The sequence below is a fragment of the Crocodylus siamensis genome, chromosome 7, assembly GCF_052110815.1.
Source record: "Crocodylus siamensis isolate JL-2025a chromosome 7, ASM5211081v1, whole genome shotgun sequence".
In the NCBI taxonomy this organism is placed as follows: Eukaryota; Metazoa; Chordata; order Crocodylia; family Crocodylidae; genus Crocodylus; species Crocodylus siamensis.
In genome coordinates this window covers 90,779,844-90,799,771 of record NC_143401.1, presented here as the reverse complement: position 1 = coordinate 90,799,771, position 19,928 = coordinate 90,779,844, and the positions used below count along the sequence as shown (strand labels likewise).

At 44.2% G+C, this 19,928-nt stretch overlaps 1 long non-coding RNA gene across 3 annotated transcripts; it reads left to right on the top strand.

Moving 5' to 3' along the window:
- The first annotated feature begins 22 nt into the window (after window positions 1-22).
- LOC149860122 (uncharacterized) lies at window positions 23-13,341 on the top strand. 3 transcript variants are annotated; one of them, XR_016443470.1, is made up of 4 exons: window positions 23-191; window positions 1,575-1,751; window positions 11,854-11,968; window positions 12,469-13,341. It is a non-coding gene; the product is annotated as an uncharacterized LOC149860122 (long non-coding RNA). The 3 variants fall into 3 exon arrangements; XR_016443469.1 differs by having other exon boundaries at window positions 27-191; window positions 11,854-12,109; XR_016443471.1 differs by lacking the exon at window positions 1,575-1,751 and having other exon boundaries at window positions 30-191; window positions 11,854-12,109.
- The last annotated feature ends 6,587 nt before the right edge of the window (window positions 13,342-19,928 follow it).

The following is a 19,928-nucleotide window of genomic DNA, read 5'->3' as shown; positions in this document are numbered from 1 at the left end:
ACAGAAACACTTACACACCGCCCCCCTCCCCCTTACACACGCACCCTGTGGGACGCAGAGACACCCTAGGAGCAGCCGGCGCCTCCCCTCCCCCCGCAGGGCCCTTCAAGCACCCCTCCCCCCCGGCCACAGCCAGGCCCGAGGCGGGGCGCGGGGCCCGACGCTCGCCGAGGGCCCTGTTTCCACTGTAGGTAAGCACGGCCCGGTCAGGACTGCCCCCCCCCCCGCAACAGCCGGCGCCCCCCCAATAAACACAGACCCCTTAAAGCAGCCCTCAGTGCCCCCCCCCCCCCCCACACGGACACAGATATCCCGGAACAACGTACATCCCCCATCCACAGCGCTGCACCCCCTCCATGCACGCACAAACGCCCCAGAACAGTGTGTAGCTTCCCCCTACGTGCCCATAAACACACCAAAACACGCTACAGACACCCAAAAGCACCCTTCAGTCCCTGCACATACACAGCACCCACATACACGCGTGCAAATACACGCAGGAACCTTGAAATAACCTTTAGGGCCCGTGCACCTGTCCCAAAACATGTTATCTTCTACATATATGGAGCATCACTATACCCCGCCCTCAACTTGCAGACCACCCACAAACATAGACACCTGGAAACAACCTATGCTCTCCCACATGCAACACTACACACACACCCAGAAACCCTAAAACAACCTAGAGCCCCCAACTTACAGTTCCCAGGCATGTACCTCCTGAAACTCCCTGTACGCACAGCATCGCACCACCACAAACACCCTAAACCAGCTTGCAGCTTTTACACAGACACCCCAAAACAATCCTCAGTCCCTGAACGTACACAGCGCTGGGCTTCCCCACAGGCACCCCAAAACAGCCTGTAAACCCCACCGATACCCTGAAACAATATACGCTCCCCAAAAACATGCATCGCCCTACACACATCCTGCAACACTCTAGTCTGAAATAACCTACCGTCCCCCCAACAAGACACACATGGACACCCTGAATTTACAACCACCACTTGAGCAGTAGCTTGCCATACACAATATCAATCCTCCAGCCACATGCCCTGTAGTTTCTCCAACCTCCTTCACGGTAACATCACTTTCAGGGGCCCCCAACAGACACACAATCACACAGCACCTCCATCCTCCTATTCCAACATTAATCCACATACCACAGCACATCCAAACTCCTCAATTATACCTTCAAAGCCCATATATACTGCGCACCACCTCCAACATAAGCCCCCATCCCCAAAATGTCTTGACTGAATCCAACCTCCTCCTTTCCAGTCACCCAGGCTGCCTGGCACTAACCCTCCGTCTTCTCCCCTGCAGTCTTGGACCAAACACCCCATTTCCTCCTCCGATTAACATCAGCCTCCACCACCCCTCCTCCTTCAGAGTCAGCCTGCTATCCTATCATCCCAACACCCAAAACTAACCTCTCTGTCTCCTGCTTAGCACCAAAACTCTCCTTCCCCCACCCTTTCTGTGACTTAGTTTGCACTGTCCCTTACTGCACGTTTGTATAAACACCTAACATAATAAAGTTAGGCATAATAATAATTGTAGCCCACCCTCAGAATTAAAGCTAAGAAGGTACCTGGATCTAGCCACCAAACGAAAGGTGACTGGATGCTTCAAGAAGCTGAGTGTGCTGCCAGTATAGCTGCCTAGGAAAGCCAAGTGTAACTACTCTAAGATCCTAGAAAATGGAGAAAATCGTCATATTTGTTCACAACGCCACCCTCCCCTGCATGGTGAGAATTACCTGAATTACCTTTTTCAGCTCACCCAGTTCTGTACATGTTCCAGCCCATGCTGTGAATACAGCAATAGCAATACTGATGGCTACACAAAGCTCCTCTATTTCTTCATACTCTACCATGTGTCCAAAATGATTCTCTTAATCCTCCATAATTGACAGCGCAAGCTATCACATTTCAGCATGATTATTTTCAGTACGGTTTCTACATATCGTTTTTACATCTCCACCTTCTTTAGCAATAATCAGATCTGATTATAGAATGGTTTTCAAAAGGTAATAGGATGGTAATGGCAACCAAATAATAAAAAGAAAGTGTATTCTTATTAGCAGCAGCACTGCGATAGGGATTTGAGGCCTTCAGGAAGACTGGAGGCCCACAGCGCTTGGTTCTGCATAAACGCATGGCACGAGTTAACTCATTGTCCAGCTTTTGGAAATGCTGAGCATTCACAGCTTCCGCTGATTTTCTTGCCCTCTTTCAAAATCTGACCATTAATGACAACCCCAACTATAATACACAGCACAGTAAAATAGTTTAGTATGGTTAATGTTTTAAAGAAATGCATTGTTGTATAGCCTTGCATACAGTATAATAGTAATAATCTTTAATAAAGTTACGGAGTTGTAGATTTCAGAAATCACGAAAAATTCTACATCACCTGGACAGGGGTGAATTGAGTCACACATTCCTGAGGCACTGATAAGATCGGTAAATACCATGAGCAAATATTACTGAAACACTAAATAGGTTCTCACTGTTTTGTTTTCAAATCAGAAATGCTGAATTATTTGAAAGATATATTGCAATATGGTGTTTTCACCTGTTTACGGTGATTTAACAGACCTGAAAATCAGAAAAGAAGCAATCACACAGACTTCAAAACATATGACGATGTATGTCTCTATCCTTGTGACAGAAGAGAAAGAACTAAGGTTTACTAAATACAGTAAATTTATGTTTACAGAGCTTGTGGGATACAAAAACAAATCTTATGCCTGCAGTCAGTGCTGGCTTTAGAGGGCCTAGACTATATTCTAGTCTATGCTAATTATCCATTGGCATTGGTTCTACCTTACTTGTTTGAAAGTCTGATACTCCACTGTTTTCCTCTGTCTGTTATTTAAATCTATGCAAAATGCGTCCTAAGTGTTTCCAAATCAAAACAACAGCAGCTTTCGCTCAACATAGGGTACAAAAGAATCAGCTTGTTTGTGATAGCTTCCAAAAACAACCCAAAATTTCAACTATATTCACTCCAGCTAAAATGTCCATAGATAATACCAGTCCCTGCATATCTGAATAGCTTTGCCCTCCCACAGCTGGAAACCTGCAGAATAATGCTGTGGTGTTGTCAATACCTAGTGGACAGTCTCCTTTACCTCATTGACAAAGATGCTGCTTTTGGAAGCAAGTTTCTAGCACTGCACAAAAGGCTGTGAAAGACAATTTATTTTTTAGGTTGCAAAAATGGAATGTGAGCGAGTGATTTGGTGAAGCATTGGTATTTTCAGCAAAGGAAAGGCACATGTTAGCCGATGATCAAAATAATATTTCACAGAGAAAGTTCTTTATCCCAAATTAAAACATTTGTGTTTCCTGTAGTGAAGTTTAACAATGAATTAGAGCTTAATTTTCAAAAGCTGCCAACTGCTCCCTCAAGTCCTGGTCCCTGAAAGACACCTCAAAAATTGGGTACCCAAAAATCACTTGTCATTTAAAAAAAGGTAGGCCCATCAGTTTACTGATTTTGGCTTTATAACAAGTATTTCCTGGGAACAGACTAAAGGATTTCAGCAAGAAGGGACTCTTCTTTCTCTTTTAGCCACTGAAGCCAGAAGAGTTACTTTGAATTTACACTTAATATAACAGTGATTGGTATCTAACTATCAGCTTAATTACATTATGAGAAAATGTGTGAAAATGTGTGACTCTCACTGATACCTCTTGTTTGCCAGTAGTGCCCTCTCAGTTACACTTCTCGCATTCTCATCTCACTTTCACTTACGCCACTCCAGTCTCATTGAGTTCAGTGGAACTGAGCAGGACATACAATAAGGAAGGGAATTATTTGCCCTTTTGAGTGTCAACCAAATTCAGAGTCAAATCTAAGTGAATTTAAAGTAGTCTCTAGGCTGTTGTCTTTTAGGCTTTCTCCCTGATCATTTACAAGGTAAATTACACTAACTTCAATTCTCCACCTCTCTCCTGATTCAGAGTCAGCTAGCGTAGGCTTCTAGATTAAGCTATGGTCATGCACTTACCATTGTGCAATTTGTACTTTCTTACACATCATCACTGAATTTAACCAAAGAGTTTAACTAACTCCATAGGAATCTAAGCTGCAATGTACATGTCAAGAGGCCAGAAGACATGGGTATAGCTGGAAAAGCAGCATATGTAAAAAGAGTAAGAGAAGAGAAATTTAATATAGCCATGCCATTTTCCTGCCTCACATTTCTCTTTTAGCCCCTTAACAGGCACATTTCACCAACATAGATTTCTCAGAATCTGGTTCTTTATCACAAGCTGCATGTCTTAACATAAGCTATTGTTCATACCTAAGTCCTCTTTATTTTAATGATACAGGCATGTAAAGGATTGCTTTTCCTAATGGAAGATTCTGCAGAAGAAATACAAGAGAGCAGAACTGAGCTGTCTTAAAACAATGGCACAAATCAATCATCATTTTTTATTAATTCTGGAAATCTAAGATTGCAATAGTTGTATTCAAGTAGTATTTGCAGCTGCCAGAAAGGAATCAAAACACAGGAGCTTCAAAGGGGTCATTATATTAATCAAAACCATATCAAGGCTGAACCAATGCATATGAAGATTGCAAGAACAAAAAACCAGAGATTTCTAGCAAAATGACCTTGAATTAGAACAAGTCAATGTATTGGGCCAAATTCTGCATTCAGTTATAAACATGCAAGTCACTTTATTGTTCATGGGATCTGAGGGCAGAACAGACTGATATCCCACATAGTATCAGTTATTTCCACAGCACCTCTGGATTATGTAATATTTCACAAGCAACAGAGGTCCCTGCCCAAAAAGCATACAACATAAGGGCTCTATTGTGTCATTATTACACGTGTTGAATAGCAACTGCTGCAGCAAGTAGCTTTACCGGTGCAAGATGAGGAGCCCATAAAGGTGTCTGACTTCACATTTAAGTCATATCTTAGTGAAAAATGATTCTATAACCGGATCATGTGAAAACTAACATATGAAGAAGAGGTAAAAGTATTTCTGAATGTCATGTGAATTTTTACATCTACAATTTAATAATGTGTGAAATGCAATAGAATTAAAAACTTCATCCATATTACCTAATCATTTCTAAATTTTATGGCATATAATTTTTATAATGGAAGTTTCCAGTAGATGGTCTTGTAGGATAAATTATCTGCTACCCTCAACATTATCAAATAAACAGACTCACCATATAGATGTTGATTTCCCTCCCTATTTCCCCCAATATAGTTTTGATTCCTGCCCCCCCCATTTCACACAGCATTTACTGTCATATATGAGACCACTTAGTGTTCTTGGTTTTGTTTGTATGACTACAGAGAAACCCTACCAAATGCCCAAATGACACTGATGTAACAAAAATCATAATCTTACCCATGGAACATAATAGAAATGGTGGATACCATTTCATTCCTGTATTTAGGAGGAACTGCCAATCCTTGGGAGCAAATTTTTATTTTATTTATACTGATTTTATAACTCAGGTAAAATACTAATTTTACATGTTTTTTATTGATTTTACATGAACATTTTTATATGTTCTGTTCATTACAGAATTGAGACATTTCATAGATTTCACAGACATCAGGGCTGGAAGGGACCTCGGAAGATCATCGAATCCAGCCCCCTGCCCAAAGGGCAGGAAGTCAGCTGGGGTCATAGGATCCCAGCAAGATAAGCATCCAATTTACTCTTGAAGGTGTTCAATGTAGGTGCTTGAACCACCTCCGATGGCAGGCTGTTCCAGACCTTGGGGGCTCGGACAGTAAAGAAATTCTTCCTTATGTCCAGCCTGAAACGGTCTTGCAGGAGTTTGTGACCGTTAGACCTAGTCATCCCTTGGGGCGCTCAGGTGAACAGACGTTCCCTCAGATCCTGGTGGTCACCCCTGATAAACTTATAGGTGGCCATCAGATCACCCCTGAGCCTGCGCTTTTCCAAGCTAAAGAGTCCCATGGCTCTCAGCCTGTCATCGTAAGATCTGTTTTCCTGACCTCTGATCATGCGCGTGGCTCTCCTCTGGATTCTCTCAAGCTTCTCCACATCCTTTTTGAATTGTGGAGCCCAAAACTGGACGCAGTACTCCAGCTCTGGCCTCACCAAGGCCGAGTACAAGGGGAGAATGACGTCCTGGGATTTGCTCGAGAAGCATCTATGGATGCAAGCCAGCATTTTGGTCGCTTTATTAGCCGCAGCATCGCATTGCAGGCTCATGTTCATCTTGTGGTCAATGATGACCCCCAAGTCTCTTTCTTCTGTAGTGCTATCCAATGTAGCACTGCCGAGCCTATAAGGATGCTGCACGTTTTTCCTCCCAGGGTGGAGAACCTTGCATTTTTCGGTGTTAAGCACCATCAGGTTCTCATCTGCCCATTTGCTGAGCTTGTCCAGGTCAGCCTGGATCACCCGCCTGTCCTCTGGCGTGGCTGCTTTGTCCCAGAGTTTGGTGTCATTGGCGAACTTGGCCAGTCCACTCCTGACTCCAATGTCCACATCATTAATGAAGATGTTGAACAGGATGGGTCCAAGGACAGAGCCTTGAGGGACCCCACTGATCACAGGGCACCACGATGAGTGACTGCCATCAATTACAACCCTCTGGGTCCGACTACGGAGCCAATTTCCCAGCCAGTGAATCGTGGTGGAGCCAAGGCCACAACTGACCAGTCTGGCCAAGAGGTGATCATGGGATACCAGATCAAAAGCTTTTTTGAAGTCAAGATATATGACATCAATCTCTTCTCCTTGGTCCAGGTGATAGGTCACCTGGTCGTAGAAGGAAATGAGATTGGTCAAACAAGACCTACGCGCAACAAACCCGTGCTGGCTATCCCTTAGGATGTTAGCCTGGGCCAGTCCATCAAGGATGGCCTCCTTAATAAACTTTTCTAAGATCTTCCCCAGGATAGAAGTCAGGCTAATGGGCCTGTAGTTAGCCGGATCCACTCTCCTCCCTTTCTTGAAGATCGGCACCACACTGGCCTTCTTCCAGTCTTCGGGCACTACACCAGAGCGCCAGGAGTTTTCAAAGATCCGTGCCAGGGGCTGGGCTATGACGCTCGCCAGCTCCTTGAGTACCCTGGGGTGCAGGTTGTCAGGGCCGGCTGACTTGAAGGTATCCAGCTTCTCAAGATGTTCCTTCACGAGGTCAGCATTTATGGAAGGTAGGGGATCCCCATCACCCGGATCTCCCTGTCCCATAGCAGGCATGGGCGTCCCATGGGACTGATGAAAGACTGATGCAAAGTACCTATTTAATAGGTTGGCTTTTTCCTGGGCATCAGTTGTCAGTTGCCCCATCTGGTTTAGCAGGGGTCCAACGTTGCCCTTGCTTTTCCTCCGGCTCCCCACATATCTGAAAAAGGACTTTTTGTTGTCCTTGATGCTTGAAGCTAGTTGGAGTTCAGTTGCAGCCTTGGCTTTCCTGGTTTGCTCCCTGCAGGACTGGACCAGTACAGAATAATCCTCCTTGGAGGTGAATCCCGTCCTCCATCCTTTGTAGGCTTTCCTTTTTAGCCGCAGGAGGTCCGCTAGGTCCCTGGAGAGCCAGGAGGGCTGCTGTGCCTTCTTGCTGCCTTTCCTCCGTGTTGGAATAGATTTAGCTTGTGCATTGAGGATCGCTTCCTTGAGAAGCAACCACTCTTCTTGAACTCCCATCTCCCTGGGGTCATGGTCCCTGAGGGCCTGACCAACAAGCCTCTTGAGCTTGTCAAAGTCGGCTTTTCTGAAGTCAAGGACTTCTGTGTTGTTGACTGACTTGCCAGCTTTACGGCAGATGGTGAAGGTGATCAGCTCGTGGTCGCTGTCACCCAGCTTCCCATCGATCACTAGGTCGCCAATTAGGTCGTCCCCCGTAGCCAGTACCAGGTCGAGCAGTGCTTTGCCTCTCGTTGGCCCATAGACTTCTTGAGTCAGGTAGAGGTCATCCACGCACGAGAGAAAGCTTTGCGACCGCTCGGATTTTGCTGAGTGATCTTCCCACAAGATGTCTGAGTAATTGAAGTCACCCATGACAACCAAGGTCCTGGAGCAAGCGGCCTCAGTCAGTTCCCGGGCGAACTCCTGGTCAAGCTCAGGACTTTGAGTGGGAGGTCTGTAGTAGACTCCCACCGTTGTGTCCCCTGTGCCGTATTCCCCATGAATTTTTACCCAGAGGGTCTCTAGCTGTCCGTGCTGGTCGCCAACATCAGCTTGCAGGGACATGTAGCTTTCCTTCACATAGAGAGCTACAGCCCCGCCTCTTTTGTCAACATGATCCTCCTGTACAGGGTATAGCCCTCTGTACCTGTGGTCCAGTCATGGGTGGAGTCCTACCAGGTCCCTGTTATCCCAATGACATCATAATTCTTTGCACTGAGCAGGAGGACGAGCTCGTCCTGCTTGTTGCCCAGGCTCCTGGCATTAGTGTACAGGCAGGCAAGTGTGCCCTTGGGGGCTCTTGCCTTGCCCACAGATTGTGCGAGGGCTGGGGCAGGGGTGGGCTCCCTTAAGTGCCTTGGCCCGCTGGCTTTGCAAGGGCCCTTCAGCGGGCCAGCAGGGTCAGTAGTCCCCCCATCCCCCAGCGGGCTTAGTTTAAAGCCCGGTGGAGCAGGTCAGCCGGCCTGGCTGAGAAGAGCCTCCTCCCCAGGGGAGAGAGGTGGAGGCCATCTCTTCCCAGCAGCTCGCTGCCTCTCTCTCCAAAGAGCGGGCTGTGGTCATGGAAGCCAAAGCCTTCCCGATGACACCAGCGCCGCAGTCTTTGGTTCACCGCGTGGATCCTCCTTTCCCTCCTCAGCCCATAGCCCGAGACTGGGAGGATGGATGAAAACACCACCTGAGCTCCCAGACCCCTAAGCCCCGCTCCCAACTCCCTATAGCGCCTCATGACCTGGCTGGGGGTGCTCCGAGCCGTGTCATTGGTGCCCACGTGAATAAGGAGCATGGGGTAGTGGTCTGTGGGCCGGAGGAGCTGCGGGATCCTCTCCGCAATGTCTCGGATTCGGGCCCCCGGGAAGCAGCAGACTTCCCGGGCTAAGGAGTCGGGGCAGCAGATTGCCCCCTCAGTGCCCCGCAGGATGGAGTCTCCCACAACAAACACCTTTCACTTTGTCTTGGGGAGAGCGGGGCCAGTAGCTGTGGTTGCGCCTGGGTTGCCTGCGGGAGCCGGCTACTGCGCAGGCCTGCTGGAGCAGCGGGAGGTGTGAACCTGTTGCTAAGCTCCGGCGGGGCAGGGGCCTCGGTGCAGCGGGCCTTGGGGCCCTTGACCACCTTGGTCCATGCCCCTGACTGGGCAGAGCGGGAGGTCCCAGAGTCCTCCTGAGTCCTGGAGGGAGACGGTGCTCTCCCCTGCGGCTCCCGGGGGAGAAGGGCCTGGCAGTAGGAGTCTATCTCCTGCTCGCAGTCCCTGATGGCACGCAGTCTCTGGACTGTGGCCTGGAGCTCCTCCAGCTGGCGCGCCAGAGACCCCAGTAGGGAGCAGACCCCGCAAGGGGAGGTGGCCATGCTCCCGGGCCCCAGAGTCTGAAAAAGGGACAGGCAGCCCCCGCAGCCAAGAGCCAGGGGCTCCGTCTGCGTGGAGCCCGGGACCAGGGGCTCCGTCTGGGTGGCCGTCTCTGCGGTGCCCAGTGGGGGGGCCGCAGAGCCCGAGGGGACCCTCGGGGTGCGGCGCATGCCCATCCGTGTCATGCCTCTGGTAGGCTGGCTATGGCTGGGGCTGGCTATGGCTGGGGGGGTCGCAGGCAGGGTCCCATGCCCTCCCCTGCGCGAACTCCGCGCTAACTCGAGCGCTTGTTTGCGCAGCCTGGTCGCGTGGCTCCCTGGGGGGCTGGGCGGGGGCTTGACCCAGCCTGGCTCCACGCAGCCGCCTCCTCCCAGGGAGCGAGGAGTTAACATGTATACTAATATAAGTAATAGGAGACAATATGACAGTCTTACTGGCTTAACTATTATTTTATGGTACATTTAGTGAGTACTCCACATTTAGTGAATATATATCTTTGGGCAGAAAATGGTTACTCTACTCTCTCCCCATCTGAAAAAGGAGGAAATAGAATCTGCTTTACATCCTAAGGAAAAAAAATGTTCAAGTGTAGTTTATTCTATGTAATACTGTCGATCCAAAAAGAGCCTTTGAGTTAATTTCTGGTGTGGTTTTTAAATGATTTCTCCTTGTTTTGAAACAGTGCTGCAGTATTGTTTCACTGTAAAAGGAATCCAAGATAATTCCATCACTCCTCTGAAAGGGAGCTAGTACTTTAGAAAATAAAGCTCTTTGGAAAATAAAGTATTTTGAACAGGACACACTTGCCTAAATCCTCAGTTTGAGTAGTAAAATCTCAGTTCAGTATTCCCCCCGTGTCAGTTATGTGTTGTTGCTATGGAATCGAGCAAATAGGAATAGTTTTGGACTGCCCCGTGAATGGCAGGACTTCCAGGGCTGTATCTGTTCCAAAAACGGCATTCTCCTTGCCTTGTGTGAGAATTTTGCAAAAGGCTTCATGATTTTCTCAGGAAAACAAAGCTGGTAAAGCGGCTATTTTATTTTGTAATCATTTCTAAAATTCTCAATTAGCCCTTCACCCTACATAAGTACGATTCAATTAATCCTGAAAACGTCCAACATAAAGCAACACAGTATGTCTGTTTGAGAGAGAAACACTGTTTTTTAAAATAAAATCTATCCCTATTATGTGCCCCTGAGTAGTTTTTAGTGATTCCCATCATGTCTCCTTTACTAATGGAGACATGTTTATAAAAGAGCACACAGTATCCTGCTGAAAAAGAAACTTTCAAACCAGGGAGTGTTACAAAAGTTTGGAAACTAAAAGCCCTGTGATGAGAGAGTAAAGTTATATACAAAGATCCTTTGTTTTTAGTGACCAGGCTTGACCTCACATGACTATAAACAATTACAGATATGTAATTTGGCAGTGGAAAGTTTAAATTTCAGCATTATTTCTTTTTCTATATAATATATTTGGAATATTTGACCATGGCAAAGGGCCATGAACTTGACTGATAAGATTGTAGGCAGTAATGGTTCAGCTATCCATTATACCTCCTTTTAAGACAGCTGATTCCTTTTAATCTGTTTCATCTTCCTTATCCTGAAAACAAATACCAAATTAATTAAGACTACAGCAAATTTCTCCTAGATAACATAGTACATTGCATAGCTGAAGGATTTTTTTCCCCTCCCAAATATCATCTTTGTTAATGTAATCTTAAAAGATACAGGTCATTTTAGTCATCAAAGCTATTCCTACTTTTTCCCTTACTTGTTACTCACTTTGCTTAAGCACAAGAAAGACTTTTGTTCTAACAGAAAGCATTACTGGATTAAAACCAGCATTGCAGATAGTACAGAATGATTAACTCTTAAACTTGCAATCACAGCATTGGTCACCCATTAAGTTGTTGGAGCAAAAATATTTACAAAGTCTTAGCTTTCCATAGGAATTTCTTAGCATTCTTGATTCAATGCTGGTCACTGACACCATTTCAGGCAAGTCTTCTTGAGCCAAGTTGTTTATCCTTTGAATTGGAAGATGACCATGACATCAGTTTTGAACACGAGTGGCTGATCAGGCCAATTTGTGCTTTGAACTGTCACTCTATGGCACACTGAGCAAGAGATGCTGCTTTGGGTTGCTTGATCAACAGCGGACATGCTGCTGTTTGTGGTTCTGCTCTGCTTTAGTAGTCCTTCTCTGCTCGTGGACTGTAGCTCCAGTAGGGAGGAGGCTTCGTCCGGTGGAATGATTATGAGCGAGATCTTCTCAGGGCTTCAGGTCAATGTTGAAATGTTTCAGGGCTGACTTGAGGGGGTCATTGAAGCGTTTCTTCTGACCTCCTTTAGCTCACCATAAAGGATCTTCTTTGGCAGTTGCTCATCTGACATCCTGCTGACACGGCCTACCCATCTCAACTGTGATTTCATCAACAGAGCGTGGCTGCTTGGAATACCTGCTTGAGTAAGAACCTCAGTGTTTGTCTTGCCATCTTAGCCTCATCAGTTTCCTCAGACAGCCCATGTGAAAGTGGCCCAGCTTCATAGCATGGCGTTTGTACACCGTCCAGATTTTGCATGCATACATCAGGATCAGCAATGCTTGGTAGGTTGTGTAAAAATACAAGCTTCCCAATCCTCTCTGCTTTTACCCTGTCTGGAGAGACACCCTGTTAAGAACAAAGACAGAGCTTATAAACACTCCATGTAGTTCTTGTCTTTCTTTGTTGAGACCACTTGCAAAGATCTCAGTTGATGCTACTAGTAGTTGTGATCATTTTTTTTTTTGGTATGAATATGTAGAAAAAAATAGTTAACTGAAACTACCATACAGGCCACTAAATATCTAGGGACAGCAAAGAATCATATTCATAGTTCCCTTTGACATCCAATTGTAAATCAGTTAAAGATTGGTGTATTTATGAGACTTTGGGCATATTATGGGTAAATCTGTTTTTTTTTTAGTTCACAGACATCCCAAGTTCCAGGAAATGCCTTGTGTTGGACTCCAACTCGCTGCCAAGCCCCCCTGCAGAAGGCACCATAACTGTTTACTCCTCTTTCAGCTGTCTGGCACCTTGGCAGAAAACGTAAAGCTGTCTCTTTTCCTCCAAGGATACTATTATGGAGACTATATGATTAAGAAGCTTAAAAGCTGGAGGCAGTACAGATCATTTTGCAAAAAAATGCACAAGTGAATCACAAATCTGTGATTTTATCAAAATGTGTCATGACTCATCTACCACTGCTTGCAACAGTGCTATGGGAGAGCACAGCTCCTAATTACAGATTGATATTAGACAAGCCATTCATCAGAAATGAAGGTCTTAAAAGGCAGGGCAGTTTTCTTAGTGTCTCTTTAAAGTGGGATTTTAAGGGGGGGTTTTCCCCATTTTTCTTTGTAATGACATCAGAAATCTGTTTGATTTATAAACTGCAAGTTAGAATCTTTTTGTTTGGTTTGCTGGGGAATTTTCTCAAGAAGAGAATGAAAAGATTATTGGAAATATTTGGGGAGAATTAGGAAAAATCTCTGCGTAAGTATAATAATTCTTCCACAGACCATTGCAGCTTTTAAAATCCACATCAATCCAGAATTAGGGCACTATAATCCTAGCATTTTCCAATCGTATATCTCATCCACTATGTTATAAAGGGCATGAGAAATGTCCAAAAGCCAAGAAATGGGGAGATTCAAATTTAATTACCTGTGATACCTATGTACATGTTAACATATACCTGCATTAAATGACCTGACCAATGTGCGATTTTGTAAAAGGTCTACAGAAATAAGAATTCCCATCAATGTTTTTATTTAATCTTTTTTTATAAATAAACTACTGCAACTATAATTCAAGGATGTCTGGGTTAAATTATTCATAAGTAGCTACAGTTTAACTCCACTTAAATGGAGTTTTTGTCTGTAAATATAAGCAAATATATACTTGTTAATACAAAGTATGAATAATGATGACGTTTGTTTCTGCATCTACAGACTAAGCCACCAGAAAATCTACATTCATTTTCTCCCTTTGACCTTCTCTTTTCATGTATCTAACTATGCCACTAGTTACATTCCAGGTCTAATATTCAAACTGTCAAGCATTGTTCCAGTGCTCTCTGTTAATCTGTGTTTCCCAAACAAAGGGGTATTCCCCCCCCCCCCTTTTCTCTCTTGTGTCTCCTGGACCTGAAAAATCTGGAGATTAATACTGTGAAACCTAAGGCTGGACAGGTGACAGTTTTATGGTTCTACATTTCACAAACCTTTAAAGGTCTGTAAGTCTGAGCACTTTCAGTACCAGTTAATCATATACAACCATACCTGGCCAGTTATTACTTTCAGATAATAAAACAACATTACACAGATCCACTTAAGGGCCATATCATTATTAGCACAAACTTTTTTTCTTACATGCAAACCCTAATCCCCTTGCACACTGCAGTTTTTACATCAGAAAGGGATGGCACACTCAGGCTGCAGCAACATGAGAGGGCACAACACGGGGAAGCACAGAGTTAGCACTGAATTTTTCATAGGTCCCTGAGAGCTAAGCTAATACAAGTTCACAAGCTCCTTTCCTTTCCTTACTCAACAATTTTCTCCATTCCTTTAATAAGTCTCCCACTGGCAACAGCAATCCCTCCATTCAAGGATGATCTGTACCATAGCTTATTGATGGGTCTTGAAGTGATTTAAATGCCCAGTCCCTGAGGCACAGATCTGTCCACAGAAGTTGCAGACCTTTCCACAGGGAAAAGCAGGCTGTAGGCTGAAATGTCTCTCCTTCTTCCTCTGCTCTCTCTTCTCTGCTTTGAGGGCAAGTTGCTTTACCTTGAAGCAGGCTGCTGCTTGGTTGAGGTTGTGGTGCTATTGCAGTTGATTAGTATCCAGCTCTTCCAAGCTCTTTAAGTCAGCGTCCATTTTCTTAAGGTATTCCTTCAATGTGTCCTTGCTGTATTTCTTCTGGCCATCACGAGATCTTCTGGCCATCACGAGATCTCAGGCTACAACCAAACTGGGAATAGAGCACTTGTTTTGGGTGTTAAAAGTCAGTATGCATCTACGCACAATGTCTGGTTCAGTGTGCTTGAGGATCACTGACTCAGTGCTGGTAGTCTGGTATCAGCAAGAATACTGGCATTTGTACAACAATCTTCCCATTTAATGCAGAGGACTTTCCAGAGGCATCATTGGTGATACCTCTCCAAGCTCTTGAGATGACGAATGGTAGGTCTCCCATGTTTCACATCAGTAGAGGAGAGTGAGGATGATGACTGTGTTGTAAACCTGGATCTTGGTGTCTTTCCAGGGATCACAATCAATGAAAATACACCTGAAGAAAATCCCAGATCCTGAAATGGATCTCCTCATTAATCCTGTAGTGAATCACCTCTGAGAGAGGTAGCTACAGAGGTAAGGGAGGTGCTCATCTACCTCCACAGCCTTTCCTCAATGGGAAGTTGAGGGGGCTGGTCACATTCATGCCCTCAGCAGGCTGATAAAAAACTTTAGTCTTCTTGATGTTGAGAGAGGCCCAAAGTTTGGTAGGCTTTTGTGAGGAGATCCAGCACCGCTGAGAGGTTTCCCTCAATATGTACAAGGATGGCACATTTGTCATTGTTTTAAAGGTCAAGGTTGTTTGATTTGAATACTTTGGTCTTTTGAGTTTAAACATCCCAGGCCAAAAAGCCCTCCATCTGTTCAGTAGTCAGTGTTGATTCCACAACAGTGGTGGTCCTTATAAGAATGAGGGTGACGGTCAAAAAAAATGGAAAACAGCATTTGGGGCAATGACATATCCTGACTTGACCCCAGGTCAGATGACAAATGGATCTGGCTCCAATCCACTACAAAGAATAGTCTCAGTCATCTGGTTGCAGAGAAGCCTCAGGACTTTGATGTATTTTCTAAGCCTCTACAGAGAGGAGATAATGCATACGGTTCTTTGTATGATAGAGCCAGGTCTTTTCATGGGATTTTTTATTGGATCAACTGTATAGCTGAGAGAGAGGCTAGATAAACTTTTGGGAGCAAGGCGTCCTTCCTTTAAAGCAGTGGCTTGCAACCTGTGGACCCCTAACATTTTTGGAATGGAGGTACAGACCCCTTTCCCAACTTCTTTCTCAACTACATAGTTGGTCCAATAAAAGATATCACAACCCCCCCACCCGGTTCTCATGCATTTCCTGCACAGAGGGATTCTTCTATTGCAAAGAACTCAGAAAAATCACAGCAGATCAGAAAGTTTTAACACTATGGATTCCTATTTGAAATATCTGGGTATATCTTGTGAATCGTGTTAGCACACCTAACAGTGATAATATCATGTGGCACCCTTGAAAGGATCTCAAGGCACCCCAGGGTGTCATGTCTCCCTAATCGAGAATCACTGATCTAATCTGTCATTCTATCCTGAGGTAGGATCAACTGTACCTAAACTAATCCCAGGAATTAGCACTCCCATAAAACTACATCCAATCCTGTCACCCATGTTAAAGGAAAGCTGAATTCAGAGTAATTCAAGGTGCAGAGGAGGGCTAGGATAATCAGGGAAATGGAGAAGAGAAAACACTAGTGGTAGGTCATCATGGCATAATGCAGAGTTGTGCAGAAATATCTGAAGTACCCATTACCCCCCACAAGCTCCAACACCTGCAAATGCACTTATGACATCATTCTGGGGCACCAAACTCATGACTTCCATTTCCAGAATGCTACAGGGCAGCCCCGACAGATGGCACTGGGGCAACTCAGCCTTGCTCTCTTGAAAGCTTTTAAGTGACTTTGTGACATGAATCATAGGTAAGAACAGCTAATGGATCTTAACCGAGTGAGTGCCAAAGGGCAAGGGCTAATACTCCATGCAGCAAGGCACTGAATAAAGTACTACGGCCATCAGGGCCAAACCTAATCTCAATGTCAGGACAACAATGTGCAAAATAATGAATGGAAAAGAGGAAGTAAATGGTGTTCCCTTGCATAAACATCTAGATGGCAATCAGTGGGTCCATGACAAAACCTTCCAAGGCACTTAGAAAAGAAAACAGAACTCATAAAGGATCAGGTATGTTGGAAACATCCACAATTGTATTCCGTAGACATTTAAAAAAAAAAAAAAAGGCTAGAAAGCACATACGTGTCAGGAGCTGCTAAGGACCAGAATCTGGCGTCTCTACTCTGAAGAATCCTCGATTCTGAATATAATCCCTACCAAAGTCAAAGGGAGTCCTTGCAGACTGGTGTAGCCTTTGATGTGAAGGAGGTGAAATCTTGTTCTCAGCTAGGCAGGCTAGGTAGCAATTTTCCTATGGGCAGGGTTTTTTTAATAACTTAATTTAAAAAAAACCCTTAATTTTGCATTGGCAGGTTTCCTTGAACACTCCTCTGAACAGCTGGGATGGGCCACGATGGTGATCTGTAATTGGTATGAGAGAAGATGCTCAACAGAGGTCTGCTTCCTTCAATGTCTCAGCTCCAAATGCCTTTGAGTTACTCAACAAGCCTCTGCGTTACATCACACGTGGCTCTTGAAAGGTCGTGCATCTTCCATTCCCAGTCAAACTTCAAAACACCAGAGAACAAGCAACCTTTATATAACAGAATTATAAATACTTATAACCAGCCTACAAACTAATCTGACTAACAATGTTGAATTAGCCTATCAGGAACCCATCAGGGATTTCAGAACCTGTTCTTGAGAAACAAAGTCCATTTTGCCATGTCCTGGGCCTCATCTCTCCTCATCTGCTGTTACTGTTGCCTTCTCGAGGCCTTCTTGAGCAAAAAACAGCCCATGCAATTACCTTTATTCTCTCACTTCTGGAAGCGATGTTACCAATTCCTCTCCCTGGGGTCACCGTGGGGCCACTTCTTGGACTTGACAGCCCACCGCTCTTTTTCATCGTAAAGAGTCCTTTGTTCTGGTGTCTAACAACAGCATTTGGAAATTATTTCAATTTCAAACCCAATTATGAGGCATCGCACGTAATCAGTCAGGTAGGGAATGAAAAATAAAGGAAATGAATGAACTGCAAATTTTGTATCAAGGAGGTCAAGGCTACTTTAGCCACCCATTTACCAGGCAAGGCGAGGCAAGGTTATCACTCTGCATACTCATTCCCTTTCGCTGGTCTAACGGGGATCTCTTTAAAACCTTTTCATCTCACGGTTTTACAGGAAGCAGAAAACAGCCTTATTTTACTATTTAAAAATACGTCCTTCCCACTTTTGTTTCACTGTCTGAGATATACACCTAGTTCAAAGGTTTCTCAGCCCTATCTGCATGTTAGGCCTCAATCCTGCTCATTAAGACCTCTCATGTATTTAATATTAAGCCACTAGGTAACTGTTTGCTCGATTGGACATTAGAGCTGAAGTAGGCTACTTTTTAACGCCTTTGCCATAGCGTGAGTTTTAAGTTATTTTCATGACACCCTTTGACTCACTCTCTCCAACACTGACCTTGCTCCAACATAATTAAAATCTAAGCCTTAGAGAGAGAGTTAACACTGTTGGTGCAGCACAAAACTCAACTGCCTTGTGATCTTCTACTGTATAACCCTTATCTCATCATCTCCTGCAGTTTTGTCCATCCTAAATGAAACTCTTTGGGGTGTAGACTTCTGGCTCCACTGAAGTCAATGGTAAAACATGCATTGACTTCAGCCAAGCTTCTACCTATAGTTCTAGCTGTCTATTCAAATTCCTATAACTCTGGATGATAATAAAACAATGATAATATAAAAATTAGATAAACCACCTGGGACCCATCTTAAATTCACACCTCCATTAAATTTTAAGCAAAGCATATGTGTAGGTGAGGATTTTAATGACTAAAAAGTGATTCAATTAGTCAAATCCTTTAAAAAACAGTCTGTCGTTATTAGCTGGGCCCTGAGCAAGACAGCCTGTGTAGCTGCAATCTGCATGCCATTATATAATTTACCTTAATAATAAAGAATCTGTTATATAACCGCACAACGAACACAAACAAACAATACATTATACCATCAGACAGCATCTTGAATCATGGCTGCAAGCACAGGCAAAAAAACAACTTCCAAATATCTTGATATAGAAAGGGATTTTCAGATGCTGTAGTGATAATTTACAGTCCCAAGGCTTTGAGTACTTTCAGAAGCATCAGTTTAATAAAAATGTCGTATCAGAGAAAATACCTAAATGACAAAATGAATAAACCTGTTGGGAAAACATATCTTTATGAAGTCCTTAATTTGCAAATTCTCCTCCATTTAAAGCAGCACATATTTCTCTCTCTCTCTGTCCCTTTGATAAATATCTTCTCTTTTGGATTACAAACCTAGTCTCCCAGACTACAGCATTTTGTTCTAAATGTCAAACAGATACACCAGGATGTGTGTCCTGAATACAGACGTCCCAGTCCTACTATCACTTATGTGCTTAACTTCAGTTGGATGATATTTAAAGTTATAAATATGCATTAAAAGTTTGCAGGATCAGGGTTTGGATTACAACTTCTTTGATCCTAATGAGGATACAGAAACTATCTCATTGCTCTGAAATGTTGTTATTTCTTCGATAAAATTTAAGAAATGAATATTAGGTCCAGTGGATATTCCTGAGCTTTTTCATCCTAAATTTAGGCAACATGCTTCAATGCATCCAACTTGAATACTATCTTGCACCAAGCATGGTGCCCAAATTTAGGCACATTAGGCACCTATACACATGCAGCGAGGCAGCTCCGAGACACTGTAATTACAGAGTGATGGAGCAAACTCAATTTATCATGTCTACTGGAATGTGGTAATTACCGCACTCTAACAGACTCCACCATCATGTGTATTAGCGTTCCCGCACTGAAAAATAGATGCAGGGGCACTTTAACTAACGCTCATTCGACAAGCTTTAGTTGAAGTGCCCCCGCCCCCATTTTTCAGCACGGGGATGCTAATACACATGATGCTCTCGGCACTTTAATTAGAGTGGCTCTCAAAGCTGCTCCAATTAAAGGTGCCCCCCACCTCCCGCCACTCCCGGAGCACATGTATAAATGCCTATTGATTCAATATATAGACCTAAATATGGCCTACTTGTTGGAGATGCGAAACACTCTCATTTTCCATTGACTTTAAATTATCAAAAATTAAAATTGAAATATTAAAAGTGTGTTTCTAATGTTATAAGAAACAAAACTAATAGTATGTAGAATGGGCTTTTTTTAAGACACCTGCCAGAAAATGTACTCTCTGTTATTTAGAGAGACTGAATTCTCGTACACAGTTCAGTTAAGGGCCAGTTTTCAGAGAGATCAGGTAGGTTATATGAGCCCCTGGTTCTTAACCAAGGACTTAACAGTGATATTGGTTTTATGGCTGATTATAACCTACCTGATCCCTGAATTCTCCCCACACATGAAAGGTAAGAAAGACCTCCTCCC